This window comes from Lepidochelys kempii, chromosome 9 (assembly GCF_965140265.1).
Source record: "Lepidochelys kempii isolate rLepKem1 chromosome 9, rLepKem1.hap2, whole genome shotgun sequence".
In the NCBI taxonomy this organism is placed as follows: Eukaryota; Metazoa; Chordata; order Testudines; family Cheloniidae; genus Lepidochelys; species Lepidochelys kempii.
The window spans coordinates 41,962,897-41,987,541 of NC_133264.1; the positions used below are offsets into that span (position 1 = coordinate 41,962,897).

The window sequence follows — 24,645 nt, forward strand, 5'->3', positions numbered from 1 at the left end:
ATATGGTATTGCCACTTCTGTGCTGTTGCTGGCAGGGTGCCGCCTTCAGAGCTGAGCACCCGGCCAGTAGCCGCGACTCTCTGGCCGCCCAGCTCTGAAGGCAGCACAGAAGTGAGGGTGGCAATACTGCAACCTCCCTAAAATAACCTTGCGACTCCCCCACCTCCGCAACTCCCTTTTGGGTCAGGACCCCCAATTTGAGAAACGCTGGTCTCCCCTATGAAATCTATATAGCATAGAGTAAAAACAGACAAAAAAAATCAGATTTCACAGGTGGAGACCAGATTTCATGGTCTGTGACACATTTTTCATGGCCGTGAATTTGGTAGGCCCTAATCATGGTAAAATGTGCGTAACAGCTTTATGCGTAAAGTTGTTGTAAATTTCCCTTGTAAGATATTAAAAATACATGTTCAGACTCACATAGCACCAAACTAGTCAAACACACCTGTCTTGAACAAAGGAGTGTATGCTTGTCTTAACTTGCATTTAAGTAGTAAACAGAGTAATCAAACAGAAAAGGGGAAGGGAGAAAACAGAGCTCATGCAGGTGAAAAAACCCAGCAGGGAACATCCTTCTATAAAAACTCTTTGTCTCCTGGTTCTCAGCTGGAAAAGTTTTTCAAGGGGTCACACACAGTACCTGCTGTCTGTTACATCTCAGGGGGAGCCTATTCTCAGAAAAGTTCCTTGGCATGCTGTGCCTTTATGGCACCTTGGCACCAGGCATTCCTCTTGACCAGGGGTTCGCAAACTGGAGGTCGGGACCCCTCAGGGGGTCATGAGGTTATTAGATAGGGGGTTGCAAGCTGTCAGCCTCCACCCCAAACCCCACTTTGCCTCCAGCATTTATAATGGTGTTAAATATATTAAAAAGTTATTTTAATTTATAAGCGGGAGGGTCACACTCAGAGGCTTGCTATGTGAAAAGAGTCCCAGTACAGAAGTTTGAGAACCACTGCTCTTGACTGCCCTGCATTCCAGACCTTTGGCTCCATCCTCAAGTTGGGATCCTGTTTCTATGCAAGGGTGGCAGGGACAGATCAACCTCAAAAATCCATTAAATGGGGAAGCAGAAGCCCTTGGTGCCAGGATCAATGTTGTTATCTAGCTCTAACTCACCTGAGCAGTTAGGGTATGGTTCTGTGGTTGCTCCAGCACCAAAGAAGCTGGCTTCATTGCCAAAGTTAATCAGTGCTGGGAAGTCTTCATTGTCAGGGACTTTGGTGTTGTCTTTTCAGCTGACCAGTGTTGTTTCCCTTAGAATAATGGACTCTCTGAGTTCTTGGCTAACTGGGCTTTTGTTGGTGCTGAGCTCCTCTTACCTCCAGGGTTTCACTAGGGCCCAATGTTTAGGGAAACTTTGCATCTGCCTAAGGATAAAAAGAACTTGAGCTTAGAGGGGACTCTGTACCAGGGGACCCGGTGCTATCACAGAAGTTGAAGAAACATTATAGATTCAAGGGGCACATGGGCAGATCAGTGTTTTCCGATTCAGTTTTCTTGGTTCTGAGGGCATCTCTGGTTCCTTTTAAGTATTTCCAATTGAGCTCCCCCTTCTTTTGGGGTTGTTGCTGGATCCTCAGTGCCAGAATGCTTCCATCTTCTGCATGGTGCCATCATAGTTAGAAATGAATGTGAGTTTAGTGGTTGTGTTGTAGTCACTAGGTGACACAACTACTGTGTTCATGACAAAATTTAACACTAACAGCAGCTTTGTGCATCTCAGAAACAATTTTGTTGCTTTTTATAGAGGGTGTGTTTGAGAAGAATGGTTTTGTTCTTTTGTATGACTTTAACTCAAGTAAAAAAAGCACTAGTTCAGAAACTAAACAGTGATATAATTTGTAACTAAAAGGTACAGATTATATTTAGTAAAGGGATGACAGTGTTTGTGGTAGCAGAACATAACTGATAGCAAATGTTTCTTGCATTTGTTGAAATGTATATTTGCAAAAAATCGTTGAGTATATTCCAGTGCAAAGAACAATTTTCCTGTTGTATGACAAGACTAAACATTATATAAAACTTTATTTGGTATTGCATCTTTTGTTTAAACTGTGTTCTAAAATGCTGTGTACAGCTAAATAAATTACAGGGGAAAAACAGGTCAGTTAAGAGGGAAGTTATCATCTGCAAAGACTGGAAATAAAATGCAGAATTAAGGAGGCAGAAAGATACAGAAAAGTTTTGTTTTTTTCCCCCCTACGGTTTTGACTGAACATTTTCTCCCCTGTTCTGATTGGCTGTTTGCTCCAACACCCCCCCCCCCGTCTTTTCATCTCAGCCTCACTGCACACTCTGTGTCAAACCCACCTATTTCCCCACCCCTACACTCCTCCTGTAGCTTATCCTTTTTCATCTTAACCCCCCCAAAAACCCAGAAACAAACTGTGGAACTTGCATGATGTTTGCTGTTATTACGTGGTTTGCTCTGCTTGTGTATTCTACCACTTTCCCCTACTCTTTGTTTGTCCTGTCTGTTTAGACCAGGGGTCTCAAAGATGCGGCAACCCTTGGAGTTATTTGCTGTAGCCCACAAAGCTCCCCTCACCCACCACCCCCTCTCCCTCCCAGCATGCTGTGTCCCCGCTCCTCTGCCTACCTCCAAGCTCTTCCTGCTGCCAAACAGCTGTTTGGCAGTGCTTAGCGCTTTCCAGGAGGGAGGGGGAAGGAGCGGGGAGCCATGTGCTAAAGGGAGGAGGCGGAGAAGAGGCGTGGCCAGGGCAGGGATTTGGGGAAGGGGTTGGAATAGGGGCAGGGAGGGGGCGGAGTTGGGATGGGGACTTTGGGGAAGGGGTTGGGAAGAGGTGGGGCAGGGCCTCATGCAAGGGCTGGGGCTGGGGGGCTTTTGTATCTTTATATGAAAAGGTGTCAGTGATGCGGCCCTTGGGCCAATGTACTAGTCCTCATGTGGCCCTCGTGGTGATATGAGTTTGAGATCCCTGGTTTAGACAGTATGCTCTTGGGTGCAGGAACCACAATGCCTAGCATGGTGGGGCTCAATTCTTGCTTACTCCCTAGGCAGTACCATAATAAACATGATTAATAATAGTTCTGTATTACAGACTCTAAAGAGAAGGAGGCTTTTGAAAAGGTCTGGGAGGAAACTAGTATCAGATGGGGAGGGAGCAGAGACAGATGAGCTCCATGAAGTAGGCTGTAGCTAATCCCTAGAGGACTTTAAAGAACAGTGAGGGCAATTTGGAACTAAATCCTGAAATGAATGGGATTCAGTGGAATTGCTGGAAAATAGGAATATTATATGTCTGAGTGAAGCTTTATCAGCAGCTTGCTGCTCATGCAGCATGCTGCAGAGGATGGGTGAGCTGGGCTGGGCGTTAGTTGTAGGCTACATCTACACAGCAAAAAAAAGACCTGTGGCAGCAAGTCTGAGTCAACTGCTTGAGCTTGCGCTGAGGGGCTGAAAATAGCAGTGTAGATGCTGGCCTCAGATTGGAGACCAGTTCTGAAACCTAGTGGGGAGGATATCTGAGTCTGTTGACCCAGGTTCTGAGACTTGCTTCTAGGGGTGGGTGGTTGGTGATGGTTTTTTGTCATTATTTGTTTACTGTGTAGATGTATCTATAAAGAAGGAAGTAAATATAACAAGATGGTAAGAAATAAAGGTTGCGATGGGGATTTCAGCAGAGGTGGAATCAAACTAGTGGCATACACAGGGAAATATTGGAGAGGTGGTTTTAGTTTGAATCACTTCTGTCTTTGAGAGGAACTACAGGCTTATTTAGTCAGAAAAGGCAAGAGTGGATAGGGAAGCTTTGTCATGGAAGCCAAAACTTTAAGAAAACATGCAGTAAATTTGTCTGCCTCAGCTTTTGGATGCTTGACGCAGACAAATCTTGTTTCTGATTTTCAGATAAGCTGAGGACCCACAGCTTGAGTTGATTAAAGTGTAAAATTGGCTGTGTAGGTTTTGAAAGTTTTGTTTTCAATTGGTAACCATTGGAATAAAGTGGTAATTCAGGCAAATGGTAGGGAGAACACATCCAACAAGAAAAGGGGTAGATAGTTTGGCTCCAGTGTTGGAACATAACCAAGGATTCCAAAGAGGAAGAGTGTAGAGGAAGACTACCATCTGAAAAAGAGTAGATAGGGAGCATCCAGAGATTCTTGCATATGTGTATAGAGCTGATCTAGGAGTATGAAGTAGTCAGTCAGTTTCAGAGACTCAACAAACAGTACTAAAAAGAGATAAGGCTTACTTGTGGAGGTTTGAAATGTCTTTGCTGCTATCTTATTGGACTTCACTTTGTGGGATTAAGTAAATAACTTGGAGGGAGTGGTGGAGTGGTGTGTGTGTGCACGCGTGTATGTGAGGGAGGGGAAGATAAGTAATGTGAGAGGATGAAGTATGATTCTCTTGGGCCGTGATCATCTGGAGTTCTGCGCTGGTAATACAATACATTACTATAAAATTTTTCTTTTTGTAATGACTGAGGGTATGGCACGGCGGGAAAGGAGTGAAGAGAAGAGGTGCTATTTTGTTTTTTATTTGCATGTGAAGAAAGGGCTTATGACTCTAAACTGTTTATAGTGGGGTGGTTAGTGTTCATTGTGTTCACATAAAGTAGTAAATAAATTCCATGAATTCCTAACCTTTTGAGCTAGGAAGAGGAATGGTCTGTGAGGTTTGAGAAGATTTTCAACTGGCGGCTGAAGCATAAATCTTTTGCCTAACACACAAGCAAAAAGTTTTACCTGCCAACATTAGTAATGAAAATAGGAAAAATTTGATTTATCAACCTGTTGAGAGTTGGTCAGAAAGTACATAAAAGAAATAACCTCTTGACTACTTTTTGATGATCTCCCTCTTTTTAATAAAACTTCTGAAAATACTCCCTTATTAAAACAGCTATAATCTGCTTATTCCTACACAACTGTTTTTATCCTAATAATAATCCTTTGCATTCCTATAGTTCCCACAATTCATGAATCATATAAAATACTTCAGATACTCAATGATGAAGCTTTGCCCTGGGAGGTAAGTGGTCATACCCATTTTATAGATCAAGAAAATGAAGTATTGATTTATGTAATGCCAACTAACCATTATGATTCTCAGTCCTCTGGGTTCAACAGAAGCAAGGCTGCCTCTGAGGCACTATTGAAGCATTAATGTTTTTTTAATATTTAAATTTTTACGCTGGCCATAGTGGTGATAGTAGAATTGTGTGTTTTATGCAAAGTAAGTGATAGTTTAGATCTGGTTTCAGTAAAGCACTTACGCATATGAGTAGTGTCATTGACCTCAAGAAAAGCATAAGCTTAAGTTCTTTGCTGAATTGGGGCTTTAATGCTTAAATTAAGAAAGAAAATACTTTTAAATGTAACTCTTAACCAAATTTTTGATCAAATTAAATATGTCTGGGTGGTCAAGTCATGGAACTGTATCAGATCATATCTTTTCATAGTTAATTTATGTAAGGGTCTTTGTTTTTCAGTTGTCCATTAACTTTGTAATTGGCATAGTACATTACATGTTGTTTATTTATATCGTACTTATGAGCCAAAGTGCTGGGGAAGGATAACAGTAGGATATAATATTAAAAGGAAAAAAGTCACAGTATAAACTAATAAATCAGCAAGTGGTTCTTGGTGAGAGCAAGCTGTTGGGTTTACATGAACAGGAAGAAAAATCAAATAATTCAAAGTTATATTAAGCAGAAAGGTAGTGAGACTTTTGTACTTGTCATTTAATCCTAAGAAAAAAGTGGAAAAAGTGCAGGCTAGAGAAGATAGAAGAGAAAAAACAAAATATTTGTAAATTAATGGAACAAATAAAAAAGTAAATGAAGGATTAATTCAGCTGCTAAAGTTAAAAGTTGCAATGAGAACTTTAAAGCAAGTAAGTATCACGGTACCTGCTTTACAGCAATAATTACCCATTTGCCTGATTTACTGTCTGATTCTTCAAAGGATTAAGGAGGAGTCCCATTGGTTACAAATTTCTGCACAATTGCATTGGTCTGGCCATGCAGATTCCTTTGCAGAGTTGGCGCCTTACTATGTACCTGACTTATGGCTTGGTCCTTAGGTTTGCTGAGTACCTGGACTTCTCATTGGCTTCAACAAAAGTTACAGGTGCTTTTCATCTTTTGGAATCAGTTCTGTAAAATGTGTATTCCCAGGGCATTTCCCACATCAAATTAGGATTCTTTATCGCTTCATATTCTATCTTCTTCCGTTTCCTCAAAATAATGTTTGTGATATGATGCAAGCCTTCATCTCTTCCCATTTTATCATAACAGAATTGTATTTAAGATGCTTAGTAAGATTTCCCAAGCCCTTTTAGATGAATCTACTTCTAGGGTTTCAAAATTAATTTTATTGGTGGGAAAGTTTGTGGTAAGACACTGAGTTGGGACTCAGAATATCTGGATTCAATTCCCAGCTGTGCCACAGACCTCTTGTATGATCCTGGGAAAGTAATTTCATTTCTCTGTGCCTTAGTTCCCCATCTGTAATAATGGGGATAATAGTACTTTTACTCTACTTATATCTTAAGATAGTCCATCCAGGGGCTTTGTCTTATGTGTATGCATAGTGCCTAGCACAACAGGGTCCTAGTCTGAATTAGGACCTCTAGGTGCTACTGTAATACAAATAATATTATTAATAATATATTAAATTATTTAGCTATGGAAACTTTCAGTTGCAGCAGCTGATATCAGACATGAATAGCTGGTAAGTATTTGTATACACTACAGTATTAGATTAGGAATATTGTTTCTCATCCTCATTTGAAATGTGAACTGTATAGTCTCAATTTAATGCATTTTTATATGGCACTTTTAAAAACACATCTGGTAAAATATGTAATAGCTGGAATGTTTTTGCTTTGACTGGGAGCTTTTACTGAGGAGATGCCCTTTTAGGGAATGAAAATCTACTCTTTTATGATGCACTACAAAAATTAGCCATAAAAAGGAAGAGGAAAAAATCCTTTACCATTACATTTAAAATGTTTGGATTTTTGAATGTTAGTGTATTAAATGGGATGTCTTTTTAGTGTAAATAGTTTAATTGGGAATACAAATATAAATGATTAACCCTCTCTATTTAGAACTATTATCCATGAGTTTATCTTTCTGTTTTTAGATAAGTTAGGTAAATTTTGTGAGAGGTTAGCGACATTCCTGTCTTAGTCTCTCCACTAGAACTGATAGTATCAAATATTTTAACATGTACTCTTTCTCAAGTGACATGATTTTTTTTGTCCCATAAAGCAAATTAACATGTAAGCAGATGTGTCCTAACTTTATTTCTACTTTGATTGGAATGAACATTGGTTGTGATCAGTCATAAGATTCAAAGAGGTCTTTATTTCCATGTGTCTTTGGTTTCCCACCATCTGTTTGATCATTTGAAATACCAGTTTTAGTGTTTAAAACCGCTCTTTGGGGATTGAAATGCTTGAGGGGATGGAATGGAACGGAACATGGTCTCTCAAATCTCTAGGTGATCAGTTCAAATCAACCCCAACCCGGTAATGACCAAAAGTCAGGGCCACTTATTAACTGTCTGAATGAAAAATAGGTGCTGGTCTCAAATCCGTTTGTAGTAGGTATGTATCTAATATCAAAATTCACACCTTTTTGTCAGGTCAGCAGAGTGGTCAAAGATTGAACGGCAAGGAGATGGATCTACCTGTGGAGGGCCAAGTCAGAACTGAGGTTCACTGGTCAGGAAACTTAGCTGTCTTATGCTTAGTTGTCTTAACAAATCAGAGCTCAGATTTTCTGGGTAATCTGCTGCAAATTGACATTAAAATAATCTAGTGTCCCTAAATGAAAAAAGGACATAAAGCCTATTTCTTTTTTCCTTTGCAGATCATCTTTTAAAACACAGACTTTGGTTGCAGTTTCTCAGAGAACAGCCTTGCAGAGTAAATTAATCGTATTCTGTATTCGTATGACTTTATAGACTTCCCTTAAAGATTAGAGGTGTGTAGGTATTTAGACTCTTTATTTAGGAAGAAAGCTTCAGACCAGGCTGCATTTATGGAACACTTTCTGTCCAAATTACTGGATTTCAGTAAAGGGATCTAATTAGTAGGGAGAAGTTACTAGATTACGTTTGGGATGCACAGTGCCAAAGGAAATAATAGTGCACTATTATTGTTTCATTTCTGGTATGTTGAACTCAGACTGGGTTCTGGCAGCTGTCAGAAACAAAACATAGTTAAGTTTTGATGGGAGCAGAATTTATATTTGATCTTGGCCCGGTGACTTGCTGGTTAACCTTTAGTGAATAACTAAAGTTCTGTGTTCCAGTTTAACAGATGTGCAAAATTCCTTGATACTTGCTACCGCATAGCGGCGAGTGCTAATGTTTGACATGAACAGTCTGTCGTGAAAGGCCATATAATGTAAGAGTATTATTAATTGAAGAAATATTGCAGAAGTGCACTTTATTGAGCTCATGCCTCTTAGGTTATATAATATCAGGAGGTCATTCTGAGATTTTCTGTGTCTTTGAGTAGGTGTAAAAGCAAATATATAAAGAACAATTGGATGATTAGGGCCTTGTTGGTTTTTTGCCTTTGTTGAGCTATTCTGTTTCTCCTTTCCATGTTTGTAATAATTTTTATTTTTATTTTTCGAAAGGAAACTCATTCAAATTTTTAATTTCCAAATATTGGGATTCAGTGAAAAAATAGTGTCTTTTTAGGTTGATGGTGGAAATGATTTGTCTATAATTTTAACTCTGAGAAGGTTAAATATGTAATAGATTTCCAATCACATTGTGTTAACTGGAGCTCCTTTTGTTTCGCTAACTGTCACAGAATGTTGACAGCTTTGGGAAAGAGACTTGTTGTTGCTTTGTGTGTGTGAGAAATGGCGAACAGCGTATAGGTAGTCTGTAGAAAAGGAGTCTGAGAAGCGTCCCTCTTCAGGGCCTGACCCTGACCATGAGAGAGCAGAATGTTCCTCCATAAGGAGTGCCCCTTCAGCTGCTATGGCTCTGAAGCCAGTTTTGGGTGAGAAATGTCAATAGTTTTTCTCACCTATGGCCTCCTCAAAGCATTCAAAACCATCTGAGATTGATCAGCCACACTCTTCATCTCACAAAAAGGTGATTAAAAAGGTCTTCCATTGCCAAATAGAGGTCTGGTCATAAGCATCAGTACTCACTGACACTGTATGAGGCAGTGCTGTGGACTCTGGTAGGACCATTGAAACTAGTGCCTTCTCTTTTACCAGGGAGATCTTTGACCATGGCACCTTCAGATCTTGTACTAGTTCCAGCAGCTGTATGCTTAATTCTGCTGTTGGTGCTGTCGATGATGCAAGCCATTCTTGTGGCAAATGACAGTTTTCCCCCCGGGATGGTTCTTGGAGTATCCAGGACTGGGAGTGGCATGTTAGTATCCAGGACATGTTAGCCTCTGCCTGCAGTAAGAGGGAGTGGCGCTCTTGTGGTAGCTGGATGTGAATTCCTGCACACCACCCGCCTTTCAGCTACTCAAGCACTCCTCTGTGGGCTATGCCACCCTTACTTTGTCTTTCAGGTTGACAATAGGTACAACCCAGTCATGAGTTTCTTTGAGTCCTTTCCCTGTGATATCCGGCCCCTGACATTGGTTAGTCACAGAAATTCCAGATCCTTTGCACTGAGAGGTACAGCATACCCCACTTTTGCCTTAAACCACTGCTTCTGCAAACCACACAGCACTTGTGAGCACTTAAAACAAAAATGGATTTATTTAAGAAAGAATAAATATTTAACGAGAAATGAGAGTGGTGAAAACAAATGGTGCAATACAAAATTTTAAAACGTGAACCTGGATCTACACTCACAGTTTTGTGTTCAGTGGTGATTGCCATCTTGATGAGGCATTGTTTTTGGTTGCAGGCCTCCGGTATATCAGGGAACTACAAAATACAGTAGAAGACTTGCCATTTGAGGGCACTGAGCTTTTTTCTCAGAAGATAGATGATGCCATGTGCACGTTAAAAGATTCTTGGGCAGTTCTTCGCTCACTGGAGGTCTACATCCTAGTGATGAAGAGGAAACACCATGCTCAGTACAGCCCTTACTACACTCAGGATGTTTCTAAATCAGAGATCTAACCATCCTAGGTGTCACCCGTCGGCCTCATCCATAGCAGGCCGTTCTCACTGGCTTCAAAACAATCATTTTTACATCACAGTCGAGGACAGCATATAGACTGTAAATCATCTCAAATTTTAGACATCCACCCCCTATTTGGAGAATCTATCTTCCTTTTACGTTCCATGGACAGAAATTTTTTCAGGCAGGTGAGTTCTTAGCAGTGTGAAGGAGGGATATATTTTTCAATTAATATTCTTCCCCTTCACCATCCTTTTTCAGGGACTTCTCTCATGAGGCTATATTAGTATACAATGTGTACAGTCTCTCTTGAATCTGAGAGCAGTTGAGGAGGTTCCTTACCAACAGAGAGCAAGGGGGGCTTCTCTTGCCTCTACTTCCTGGTTACCCTAGCATCTGTTATCCCTTCCTTGGAGATGGGAGATTGATATGCTCTCAGTCTGCAGGATGTGTACTTTTAATGTGGCAATCTATCCTGGCCAGAGAAAAAAAGTATTTTCGATTCACGACAGGCAATGTGTACTAATAGTACACAGTACTGCCTTTCAGTCTATCCATTGCCCCAGAGGTTCAACAAATATACGGCAATAATAGCAGCTCCTCTATGCCATTCAGAGATTCAAATACTTCCTTATCTGGACAGTTGGCTAATTTGGAAAAGATCAGGTTCCCACGTCCAAAACAGCATCTTGCTCATCGGACATCCTTTTTTTCTCATCTTGGTCTAAAATTAAATATAGACAAATAGACGTTACAACCAACACAAATAATAAATATCATAGGGACAGATCTAAACTGTACAGCCAGTGTGGTTCATCTTCCAATGGACAGATTCCAGTCCATAGTCTCTCTGTCCAAATTCCTCCAATCACAACAATACTGATGTCCTTGGGTTTGTGTGCAGCTATTAGGTCACATGGCCTCGTCCAAGTATGTGAGTTAGCATACCAGACTTCACCACAGGTGTCCTCTTCAGACCTGGATCCACATGGTATATTGCCTAAACAGGCATTTTGTGTACATGTTGATTTGTGTGCCTGCTTGAGTGCTTCAGTCTCTGAATTGGTGGATGGGCCCTCAAAATGTACGCAAGGGTATTCCCTTCCTGCCAGCAGAACCAACTGTGACTCTGGTAATGGATGGCTCCACCAAAGGTTGGGGAGCCCACCTGGGTCAGCTTCAGGCTTAGGCACTTTGGAGCAAAACCTCCTGGGCCTTACATATAAATATACTGGCCCTTTGAATCGTTCAGAGAGCTTTTGAGATGTTAGTTTCCACCATCAGAAACTGGGGAGGAGGGGGTTCAGGTGTTTATTGACAACACCACTGTTTTATCTGAACAGGCAGAGAGATCTGAGATCTAATCAATTATGCCAAGAAATGATCCATGTAGGCAACTTGTGCATAAAGAACAATGTCTTGCTAAAGAGAGTGATGAATACTATTGCAGTTTTCTTCAGTAGGAACTTCCTAAACCGTCTTGAGGCATCAGTACACAGACCTTCCACATCGGCTCTTTCAAGTAATAGACATCTTTGCAACCAATCTGAAGAGCAAATGCAGGAAATTCTGCTCCAGATTCTTTGACAGATATCTTCCTTCTCCCTTGGTCAGGTCTTGTGATGTATGCGTTTCCTTCTGTCCCTCTAATTCTGAGGGTGATCAGGAAGCTAAAGAGACAAAACAACGTTAATCCTCATAGCACCAGCCTGGACAAGGCAGTACTGACCTTGTGTATCATAACCAAGCCGATATACTGCACCTTACCCTATAGTCTCTTTACCTCACAGTGTGGATGATCTCTGGTTGAGCAGTGAGGGAAGAGTACTCACAGAATGTCCAAGCCATTTTGGTGTGCAGCAGGAAGGACACAAACAGAGCCAATTATGCAGCAAAATGGAAATGGTTCTTAGCATGGGCTGAGTCTCACAAGTTGTCACCGCGAAATATGGAAACTAGGCATATAATAGAGACTTCACTTCATTTGAAATTTTCTGGCCTCTCCATCGGTTCAGTGAGGGTGCATTTAGTCTCCATTTCTGCAATATGTGTACCAGTAGATAGATTTTTTGTCTTTTTTGCATCTCTTGGTATCTAGGTTTTTTTTCTTTTTTTTTAAAGAGCATTGTTCATATGTACCTTCATGTGTCTGATCCAGTACCCTCACGGGACCTGCATTTGGTTCTGTAGAGTTTAATGGGTTTCCCATTGAACCTTTAGCAACATCTTACTTATCTTTGCTATCAAATGAAAATTGTATTTCTGGTAGCAGTTAGTTACTTCTGCACGACGGGTGTTGGAGCTCCAGGCATCGCTAGCTGTGAACCCCCTGTTTCATGCCATTTCACAAAGACCAGGTTTCTCTTAGGTGATATCCTATGTCTATGCCTAAGATTGTATCTGCATTTCACCTCACTCAGTTCATTCATCTTCCAATGTTTTTTCAGAAACCCCATTCCAGCAAACCCAAGAGAAGCGTCTTTCTATGTACGTTTGGAGGGCTCTCTATCCTTCTATCTGGACAACACAAAATGTTCTCAGATCATCTGCTAGACTTTTTTAGGCTTTGGTGAAAGGAGTAAAGGGCAACCGGTTACAACCAGTGTATATCTCACTGGATATCTTACTGTAACCAACTCTGCTATAATCTAGCAAAGGTTTCTCCTCTGAGAGTAATAGCACATTCCGTTTGGTCAGCTATCTTGAGTAACATAGTGGTGATGGACATTTGTGTGGTCCTTGGTATTTACCTTTTCTAGACAATATGCTGTCACTGAATCTTCCCAGGACAATGCCAACTTCAGAAGTCAGCCCTGCTGTTTCCCTTCAAGTAATCTGAAGTCCCATCACCTGCAAAGAAACTGCTGGTGAGTGGAAATATGTGTGCGCACAGACACTTGAAGGAGAAAAAAGTTATCTGTCTGTGCAGTAACTGTTGTTCTGTGAGATGTGTTGTGCAATCCTCCTCCTTCCCCTGCAACTTCAGGTATTAGTAAGCCGTCCGAAGGAATGGAGAATGAGGTGGTGGCCACAACTCTCTTATACCCTCAACTCTGTGTGCACGAGAAGGACAGGGGAACATGCATTGCCTAGTGATACTTCTGGAAAAAGTCCTTTCCTCACACACTCAGTAGATGATAAGCTTTGTAATGATACCTTACAAGAAACCTTTTGCATAAAGAATGTTCCAGTTATGTTATATTTACACTCATAAGCATATTTCCATAAAACATATGGACTGCAATGTCACAGTAGGTAATAATTTATTTTCTTCAGCACCATGGTGTGACATACTAGAGACTCTATGATATTGAAAAAAGCTGGGGGGAGTAGAAGAGAAGAAAGAAGCTGAAGGTTTTGATGCTTGATGCATTTAGCACCCAGCCATAAAAGGTTTTGTTTTTTGGCATTTGGGAGGTAGTCCTAAGGAGACTTTACACTTCTTAAAAGAAAAGGAGGACTTGTGGCACCTTAGAGACTAACCAATTTATTAGAGCATAAGCTTTCGTGAGCTACAGCTCACTTCCTCAGATGCATATCGTGGAAACTGCAGCAGGCTTTATATATACACAGAGAATATGAAACAATATGGTATTGTTTCATATTCTCTGTGTATATATAAAGCCTGCTGCAGTTTCCACGATATGCATCTGAGGAAGTGAGCTGTAGCTCACGAAAGCTTATGCTCTAATAAATTGGTTAGTCTCTAAGGTGCCACAAGTCCTCCTTTTCTTTTTGCGAATACAGACTAACACGGCTGTTACTCTGAAACCTGTCTTTACACTTGTTAGTGGGTGTTAGAATTCTTCATTCCCAATAACAGCTACCAAGGTCAGTGACTAGCTGACCTATAGCACTTCACATTTATATCCAAAGCTATGTCCAACAATGATGGGGTTAGCCATTGATGCTTCTTCTGAAGTATCAGCAGCGGAATAGTTGATTTTTGGTATTTAAATTGTACTTGTCAGAGATAAAACTACACTGCAGCATAGTTCAGGATAGCAGCAGTTCACATTTTTCTGAAGTATTTCATGCTGTTAATCTGATGTATAGCTGAATCTACCTTTAGTGCACATTTTGAAAGTTATTTCAACAACCATTATGGTTACAGATGATTTTTTACATGAAAACTTGATTACTAGAGTGCAGTTATTAGCAACTTCACAGGAAAGGATAATTATAGTAACGTGATTATTTGGACACAAAATTATTTTTTTCAGTTTGGCTCTTCTAATGTGTTTTTATGTACATCAAACCCTCACAACAAAAAGAAAATTAGGGAACTAAACATACGGTATGTTAACTGAAACGTGGTGAGGAAGTGAAAATCGGTGTGTTATTCTATATTACTCAGTTTTTCCTATCTGGAAGAGATTTCAGGGAACAGAAAGTAGTAATAGCTTCATTTTGAAAAAAGTTAGCATGTAATGGGTAAAATATTTGCAGAACTACAGATGAAGCAAGTAAACTGGGTCAGAGTCTGATGTAGCATAGGACCTAATCCAAAACCCACTGACATAATACAGAGAAACTCCTGATAACTGCCGTGGGCTTTGGATTGGGCCCCACGTGAGGAGATTGCAACAGAAAGTTAACCCTCTTTCCCTTCCCCCTCCCCTCCAAAAAAGTTTGCAAAATAGTAGTGATAAGAGATATTTTGGAGGTATATTAAGCAATAAGTATGTTCACATGGTATAAAAGTACTTCCTTTAAACATGTGAAATAGGGAACTACAGGAAAAAAAGAGCAGTTCTTGCCTGTTTTCAGTGTGTGGTTATGGTCGGAAAAGTGACTGTTAAAAGGGTGTTTTTACTCACCTGATTTGATCCATGTGCGTTCAGTCATACTTTTTGTTTGCTTTAACAACAAATTAGATGTTTTAGAACTACAGAATCGATAAAGCTCAGAGTGTGAGCAGGATTCTTCTATAACTTAGGTCAAAACATAGAATTTGCTAGTGTTGTTTCGTTTGTAGCATCTTTATTACTGATGGTGATACATAGGCCAAAGAACAACAACAACACCGCTTGACTTTCAGTTTACAGGTACATTTTGTTTGACTGGCTGTTCAAAATCTTTTTTTCCTTTCTTAAAATTGTGGATTTCTATTTTAAATAGATTGGGACTTCTAGACATTCTTGAAATAGTGATTTTATAAATGTCTACTTTTTAGTTGTGGTGGAATTAATATCTTTTCCTTACAGCTGTGATAGAACTTTTAGCATACTTTAGTATTTAAGGAGCTGAACTTTAATAAATGGAATTTATTAGCTGCCAAAAATTACATTATTTCCTAGACTTGAACACTTTTTAAAAGATCTTTTCTTTTTGGCTCTGGAGTAGTTTTAACTTTTCCCCCTTAGATTTATCTTTTGCTTAACTTTCACAACGGCTTAATGTGCGGGAGAAGGGACTGCAGTGTGGCTACTACTGCTCTTGCTCTTCTGGCAAAAGTGCTTGTTGTGAATTCATACAATCTGTTGGATTGCAGCAGAACCTGTTTGAAAGCTCTTCACTAGCCTGATAAAGGGCCTTTATGGTTTGAAAGCTTGTTGATGCAATAAAAGGTAATGTGTGATTAAAAACATATCTGCTGGGCTTCAACAGCACTTGCATTTAGTCCTGTAGTGTAATTAATAGCATGCCCATGTCTTCAAGACTTGAGACCAGAGGAATTTATTTGTGTTTTGTTTTTTGTTGTTTTGTTTGGAAAGGCATCTGGAAATTCCAAAAAACATAGAACAGTAGGTATGTTCACCTGGTACTTACTTGAAAATGTTAACTAAGTAGTCCAGATCAGTTTGGTGTTACAAATTTTAACTTGTGTACGCAGAGGAAAGTTGTTTTGGAGTTTTGGCTGCCTTCTTCAAACAAGAGCATGCATGTAGTAGTGTGCTCACAAAAGAGCAATCAGAATGAAGAATTGTGGAAAGTCATCAGCTATAGTCAATCACGTACCTTTACTTGTGAACTAGACTTCTTCAAACATATCAAAGGCATTTGCTCTTATGGAACATAAAGGTCATTTAGGAATTCTCTGGTTATATTATGCTTTTTATTTTTAATTGAGTTTGTTCCTCTAACTGTTGTAATTGTGCCTAGTAATGATAGGTGCAAATATAATTGTGAATAAATAAAAAGCAAATTAAGAGAAACCCTGATCTATCAGAGCTCAAAAAATCTTTTAATTTTGTAAAATGGACATATACATCATGAAACTTCTTTATGGTTAAATTTAAATAGCTCCACAGTCTTTCTCAGGCCTAGGACATCTATCCCAAATCTTCAATAGTGAGTTATCTTTAGGGTGGATAATTTTTTTTTTTATTTAAAAAATCAGATTATTTTACTTTAAATCACTTTTTAAATTTAAATTAAAAACCTATTTGAAATTGACAACTTATGGTAAAGCCTAATTGTATTGTAATCTATTATAATAATTTAAATTAAATACAAAAAAATAATATTAAGCCATACATGTTTGCTGCCAATTTTTGAAGAACATCAAATCACTGAAGTGTTGGAAGTGTCTGGCTAAATAGCTGGAACCAGCATTTGGTGAAGTGCTAAATTAGCTTTAAACAGCAGTGTACTCTTCTGCAGGTGCAGAGGAGTAGTTTATTCACTTAATTTAACCCAATGACTAGTTCGTTCAAAGTTAAGAAACCAATTGAGAGTTGAAAATGCAGAAAAGGTTTTTTTCCTCTTGCCATCTATGAATAAAAACTAAGTGTGAGAGGATGAGATCTACTAGTTCTAATTATGCAGCGACCAGAAATAATCAGTTAAATGTACTAACTACAGATACTTCTTTTGTTTGTTAAATCAGTTAGCTTTAAATGCAAAACATGTTTTGATAAAACTTTTTTCTTATGCATCAAGCACATTTAAGGTAGGTTTATTTAATAAAAATATTAAATAGTGCTATGCATTTTTAATTGAATTGCTAGATAAATAGTTTGACACAAATTGCAAGTAAAAATTAATCACGTAGTAAATAAGAAATGCATCATTCACCATTTTCTAACATTAAAAAATGTGAAATTTAACCATCTATATAAATGTGAGTTTAAGCTAGATAATGGCTTAAATGTGTATAGACGCACTCTCTCACTGGTTAGCAAAAGAAGGACCAAATTTAGTGAAAAGGCTATATTTAGTTGCAACTCATGTTTTTGTGGTTACCAGCTGATGAGTTAACTTTTCTTTAGGAAAATAACTAAAGTACAAATGCAATGCAATCAAAATTGATGATTTAAATCAAGGTTTCTTTCCTATTGATTTAAATCATGATTAAAGTAAGTGATTTAATTTGCTTTGATTTAAATCAATCCACCCTGCTTATTTTCCTCTCCTAGGATGCTCCTGGATATCAGGATGGCAGTTGTCCTTACAACAGAGCATACCTGAAGTCTCTGCCTTTGTCTCACTACTTCTCTGGGATCGTGATAACCTTGGCTTCACCCACAAAGCTCTCCACTCTTCAAAATGACAGGCAGGCAGAGAGAAACGGAAGAAGAGCAAAAAAAAGCTTATTAGATACCACATTCTTCTAGCCTTCCTCTGCTTATAGCTATCTCCACTCACACTGGAGTACTCAATTACTTCCCCTTTACCCCCATTCTCCCCCTCTCACTGCCTCAGAAGTTGCTGAATAGAGTTGAAGTCTGCACTGGAGGTCAAGGGGAGGGGGAAGGCGGGAGATGACTAGACAGGCTGGAGGATAGGGGTCTGGAGGGCTGTGCTGGAGGTAGGGTCTTCAAAGCCAGAGTTGTGGTGGAGCTACAGGACCTCTGTGTACATATGGCTCTGGTCTCCTAATAAGGATTGTTGCAGAGATTATCTTTTTGTGAGCCCCTCTCTTTAGGTTTTATGGTGGGAGAGGATTATATGGCTTCATATTATCATACACTTTTTTTTAAAAAAAGTTGTTAAATGCAGATTAGTCACCTACTCAGAAAAGTGTTTCCTCAAATGTTCTCTTAATTTATTTAATTTAGCATGCTGGTGCAGTTATGCAGCCTGGTGTGTTGGGGTTGGAGCCAAGGCTCTGTCCAGATCACACAACATTCCACCCACCTACGGGAGGTGATGCTTCTTTACAGTCTTGTGTATCCATCTAGGGGAGGGTGGGAGGAAATGGAAAATTATAGTACAGTCATAGGAACCACAAGAGGGAAAATAGTAGGGGAAATCTGTTCACCATCTTAGATGTCTGTACACAAATACAGGGAATATAGAGAATAAAGGACTGGAAATATTAGTACGTAAACTAAATTATGACTTGATGGAATAAATCTCATGACTGGAATATTGGTGTAGTGGGGTGTATTGTTCAGGAAAGACAGGCAGGGGGTGAAAAAAGGTGTTACATTAAACATCAAGAATATGTGCATTTGTTCTGAGGTCTAGAAGGTGGTAAGAGACCAACCAGTTGAAAGTGTCTGGGTAAATGTAAATGTGGGGGGAGGGGAAGGGGAAAGAGAAACTGGGGTGATGTCATAGTAGACATCTGTTGTGGATCACCAAATCAAGAGAACACAAATATCCAAAACACAAGATCTGGTAGTAAAGGGGGATTTTAACTACCCAGACATGTATTAGTAAAGTAGTACAGCAAACATACAAAATATCCAGCGACTTTCTAGAGTGTACTGGGGACAACTTCTTGTTTCAGAAGGTGGAGGAAGTAACCAGAGGGACAGCTATTTTAGACTTGATTCTGACTAACAGGGAGGAATTGGTAGTGAATCTGAAACCCAATGATAATTAGGGTGAAAGTGATCATGAAATGATAGATTTCATGATCCTAAGGAAAGGAAGGAGTGAAAGCTGCAGAATAAGGAAAATGGAATAAAAAAACCACACTTCAACAAACTCTGAGAACTGTTAGGTAAGGTCCCCATGGGAAGAAAATCTAAGGGGAAAAAAAGAGTTTGGAGAGCTGGCATTTTCTCGTGATAATATTAAAGGCACAGCAGCAACCCATCCCCATACAAAGGAAAGACAGGCAGAATAGTAAGAGACCTATATGACTCCATAAAGAACTCTTTAATGATCTGAAAATCAAAATGGAATTGTACAAGAAGTAGAAATGTGGGCTAATTGCTAAGGATGAATGTAAAAGAATAGCACAAGCATATAGGGACAAAATCAGAAAGGCTAAGGTGCAAAATGAGTTACACTTAGCCAGGGACATAAAGGGCAACAAGAAGAGTATATTGCAGTAAGAGAAAGACACAGGAAAGTGTACGTCCTCTACTTAGCATGGAGAAGAAGAGCTAATAATGGATAACACCAAAAAAGCTGAGGTGTTTAATGTGTATTTTGCTTCAGTCTTCACTAAAAAGGTTAATGGTGACCAGATGCTTAACACAATTAATATTAACAACGGGGGTGAAGGAACACAAGCTGGAATAGGGAAAGAACAGGTTAAAGAATATTCAGATAAGTTAGATGTATTCAGGTCAGCATGGCCTGATTAAATTAATCTTAGGGTATTTAAGGAACTAGCTGAAGCTACCTCAGAACCATTTGTGATTATCTTTGAGAGCTCATGGAGGAGGGGTGAGGTCCCAGAGAACTGGAAAAGACAAACATGATTCCTACACTGAAAAAGGTGAACAGTCAGCCTAATTTCGATATCTGAACAATACATGAACAAATTATTAAGAGTTAGCAAGCACCAAGAGGATATTAGAGTTTTAAGTAATAGCCAACATAAATTTGTCAAGAACAAATGATGTCAAACCAATCTAATTTCCTTTGACAGTTACTGACCCAGTGGATTTGTGGAAACAGTAAGATGCAGTGTGTCATGATTTTAGTAAGGCTTTTGACATGGTCCCACATGACATTTTCATAAACAAACTAGGGAAATGTGGTCTAGATGAAATTACTGTAAGGTGGGTAGGCAGATTGTTAAAAAGACACACTCAAAGAGTAGTTATCAATGGTTTGCTGTCAAACTGAGGATTTGTCTAGTGGGGTCCCGTGGGGTCTGTCCTGGTTCCTGTATTTGATCAATGACTTGGATAATGGCATGAAACATATGCTTATAAAATCTGCAAATGGTACCAAACTGGGAGGGGTCATTTGCACTTTGGAGGAGTAGATTAGAATTCAAAAGGGCATTTGTTGATAAATTGGAGAATTGGTCTGAATTCAACAAGATGAAAATCAATAAAGAGAATGGCAAAACACTGCACTTAGGAAGGAAAAATCAAACACACAACTACAAAATTGGAAATAACTGGCTAGTCAGTAGTACTCCTGAACCTCCAGATCCTTATAGTGGATCACAAATTGAATGTGAGCCCACCCCAGGGCTGAAGCCCAAAGCCTGAGCCTCACTGCCTCTGGGAAGGTGGGAACTCATTGGCTGCCTGCTGCTCCCGCATTGTGCTCCAGGTTTCTCCAGAGGAGGGCAGGACCCAACTCTGCTGGTGGCCCCAGCAACCAACACCAAGGCTGTGCATCCAGGAGCAACAGGGAGAGGAAAGGGCTGCTACTTTGCCCCCTTCCTGCCAATCACAACCCAGGAGGCTGTGTCTGCAGGGCCTTGTGGCCTCATGCAGCCATGGTGGCCACATTTGAGAAATGCTGTACTAGACTGTGTGACATTTATATTCTTGTACAGTATGTGAAAAGAACAGAAATGTGCTGGTTAATCTGTGGCATTTTTTCATTGAGAATTTATGGAGCACGTAAAATGACAAGTAGTTTATATTTTAATTTGTTTAATTACATTCTGTCAAGATTTACTCAGCTTTTTATTTTGGCTTTGGTTTTTAAGGTCACTTTTGGATCATCGCACAAAGTCTTCAGAGAAAACAGTAGTGATTACAAGGAAACTATGCTTAACAAAAATAAATTCATTGTCAAGTGACACTCAAACAGGAGCACATCTCTGAAGTAAGTATCACTGTGAAGTCTGTCTTTAATTTTGTTTGTTAGATTTTTTAAAAAAATCTTGTCTATGGCAGTTTAGTGTGTCATTAGTGTATTAGTGTGGAGCGATGTTCTACAAAATACTATAGAGGTCAAATGGTCTACATGTCAGAGTGCAAAAGCACCAGTGAAATCTTTTTATAAGATCATTGGAGAGGACATTGCTATCTCATTGGTAATTGCTGTCCTGTGGACTGAGATAGCTGCTGCTTCTGTCTAAGCTCCCAGGCATTCTTTGTGTGTATGGTTATGAACAGGTAGTGGTCTAGAGAAGACATGATAGCTATATGCCTAAAACCTGTTGGTCATTTTAATAACTCTGCCTGCATCTGATATTGAATTTGAAGCTGTAATACTTACATCATAAACCACAGTTTTCCCTAATTATACATATGTTCCACTTCTTGGCAACATGGGAAATAAAATAGTATTAAAGAAAATTGGATAGTAAAGTATGAATTGTAAATCCTGGGTGGTTTGCTTATAGAACTGGCAACATACCAGCCTCTGCAGGCTCATTTAGAGATTCATTTTTTTACTTTTTGTTTTTCAAACCTGACCTGAGGTTCAGAAATATAATAGAACCCAAACTCATCCTGATATCCAGCTGTTTCTGGATTGTATATGGATATTTCAGAGCCATAGTCACCAGCATAGTCTAAGATAAAGTGACCCAATTTGTATTTATAGCTGTCATTTGTAACCACCCTGTTTGGTATTTCATTAAGTATTGTTCCATTTGAGAGACACTTTGGATTGCTGACACCTATGTATGGACCATTAATGCTTTCCATGCTTTGGTAACGATATTTCTTCTTCAAGTGCTTGCTCATATCAATTCCAGTCAGAGACAAGTTTGACCGCTTGGGCATCATTCTCAATGTCAACAAGTATAGAGTTTATTGGGGCTGTCCTGGATGTGAACCAAGTGAGAGCATTCCTCCCAGAGGCCCGACGTCTAACCCTTGCACACATAATGGCCGGTCTCTGCAGTTTTCCCACTACCACAGCGAGGCAGTGTCTCAAGCTGCTGGGTCACATGGCAGCCTGCACTTACATGGTGCAGCATGCCAGGTTGAGGCTCAGGCCCCTACAGGTGTTGCTGGTGTCCGTATATCGCCCAGGCCGCGACAGTCTGGACATGGTGCTCACCGTCCAGAGGCATACCCTCGATTCCCTGTGTTGGTGGCTGGATCCCCACATGATGGGCGCCGGATTCCCATTCCACCCTCCCCAGCCCACTCTGACCCTGGTAATGGATGCGTCTGTGCTGGGCTGGGGGGCGCATCTCATAAGCCTGATGACTCAGGGTCTATGGCAGGTAGAGGAACTGGCCCTGCATATCAATATCAAAGAACTCAGGGCTATCTGCCTCGCATGCCAAGCGTTCCTGTCCCACTTGCAGGGCCATTGTGTAGCAGTGTTGACGGACAACACCACGGCCATGTTTTATTTAAACAAACAAGGTGGAGCCTGGTTGTCTTCTCTCTGTCAGGAAGCCCTTCTACCTGCTGGGTGTTCAGAAATGGCAGACCGCTTGAGCAGACGCTTCCTTATACGCAAATGGTCAATTCGTCCAGACATTATCCACTCCATTTTCCGCAGATGGGGGTTTCTCTGAATCGATCTGTTCCCCAAGCGGACCAACAGGAAGTGCCCAACCTTCTGCTCCTTCCGGTGTCACAGTCCGGGGTCGATTGCAGACGCCTTCCCGATTCCGTAGTCCGGTCAGTTACTATACGCCTTCCTGCCATTTCCTCTGGTCCACAAGGTGCTTCTCAAGGTCCTCAGGGACAAGGCGGATGTCATACTGGTGGCCCCAGCTTGGCCTCACCAGGGCTGGTACCCCACTATCTTGGTTCTGTCAATCCGGGCCCTGCTGCGTCTACCTCTCGCCCCCAACCTCATCTCACAGAATCACTGTCGTCTCCTTCACCCGGACCTTCAGTCTCTCCATCTCATGGTCTGGAGGATCCGTGGTTGAACCAGGCTGAGCTTGCCTGTTCAGACTTGGTGAGACAGGTGCTCCTGGAAAGCCGCAAACCTTCTACCAGTATTATGTATGAAGCAAAGTGGAAAAGGTTTTCCATTTGGTGTGTTCAACGGCAGGTGTTCTCACTCCAGGCTTCAATCCCGTGCATCCTGGACTACCTAGTGCACTTGAAAGAGCCGCATCTGGCATTCGGCTCTCTTAAAGTCCACCTCACGGCTATCTTGGCATTGCCTGGTGTTCCGTGTTTGCACACCCCATCGTGGTCGGGAAAAGGGCTCGTGGCTCCAGGTTTATGGTGTCCCCTACGAGGTACAGCAAACCATTCAGGACCTGCCTTTTGAGGGTGAGACTCTCTTCTCAGAAAAAACTGACACAAGGATAAATAGCCTTAAAGACTCCAGAGCCACCCTCAGATCCCTGGGCCTCTATATGCCCTCAATGCAGCAGAGACACTTCTATTCGCAGCCTCCTCAATGGTTTGGTCATCAGAACCGCCAAGATGGCTCCAGAAGGAGGAATCGGAACAGCAGGAGAAGGCCGTGTCAATCCTTTGGCCAGAGCTCGGGACAATCCAAGCCATCTTCAGGGGCCAAACCGGTCTTTTGAAGATGTGGTCAAGGATGGCGCACAAGAGCGAGATCTGGATCCACCCCGCCTTACCTTTTCACCCCGACTATCCCCTTTCTACTGTGCATGGTCCCGTATTACTTCGGACTGCTGGGTGCTCCACATGGTAGAGAGGGGATACTCCATCCAATTCTGTGCCCTTCTGCTCTTCCACCTCCTTTCCCCATCCCTCTTCAGGGACCCCTCTCATGAGCATTCCTTATACAGGAGCTGCACTCGCTCCTATTGCTAGGGGCAGTGGAAGAAGTTCCTCAGGCGCTTCTATTCCCAGTATTTCCTAATACTGAAAGCCAAGGGCGGCCTCAGTCCCATCTTGGACCTGCGAGAACTCAACAAGTTCGTGAAGAAACTCAAGTTGCGCACGGTCTGTTTGGCCTCCATCATCCCCTCGCTGGATCCAGCAGACTGGTGTGCTGCCCTCGACTTGAAGGACACGTATTTTCATATCGCAGTTACTCAGCCCCACAGAAAGTACCTCAGGTTTGTGATGACTAATACCCACTACCAATTCACAGTCCTTCCATTTGGCCTGTTAGCAGCATCTCGAGTCTTCACCAAGTGTATGGCAGTTGTCACGGTGTTCCTGCGCAGGCACCAGGTACAGGCGTTTCTGTACTTTGACGGCTGGCTGATCAAGGGCCATTCCAGTACCCAAGTGGAAGTTCAGGTCAGATTCATCAGAGCCACCTTTGACAACCTGGGTCTCCTTCTAAACGAAGCAAAATGGACTCTGTCCCCTGTCCAGAGGATAGAGTTTATAGGGGCAGTACTGGACTCGACCCAAGCCAGGGCCATTCCTGCCAGAAGCAAGATTTAAGGCCCCAACAGATATCATTTGAGGCATCAGGCAGTTTCCCACCCCCACAGCAAGGAACTGCCTGAAGCTTCTCGGTCATATGGCTGCCTGTACCTATGTAGTGTAGCATGCCAGACTTCAGGCTTTGATCTCTTCAGTCGTGGCTCACGTCAGTGTATTG

At 41.0% G+C, this 24,645-nt stretch overlaps 1 protein-coding gene across 14 annotated transcripts in view; it reads left to right on the plus strand.

Annotated features, from left to right (window-relative positions):
- The window catches only part of PIK3CB (phosphatidylinositol-4,5-bisphosphate 3-kinase catalytic subunit beta), a 186,912-nt gene that overhangs the window by 37,601 nt on the left and 124,666 nt on the right, over positions 1-24,645 (plus strand). For 8 of the 14 annotated variants that reach the window (XM_073359996.1, XM_073359999.1, XM_073360010.1 and 5 more), the window contains one exon: positions 20,894-21,012. The exons of 3 other annotated variants lie outside the window; for them this stretch is intronic. The gene's annotated coding sequence lies outside the window, so the exon portion shown is untranslated. Of the gene's footprint in view, positions 1-4,937; positions 5,003-7,082; positions 7,965-18,082; positions 19,718-20,893; positions 21,013-24,645 lie in introns of those variants that run through there. 3 more of the 14 variants (XM_073359995.1, XM_073359997.1, XM_073359998.1) reach the window with 3 other exon arrangements.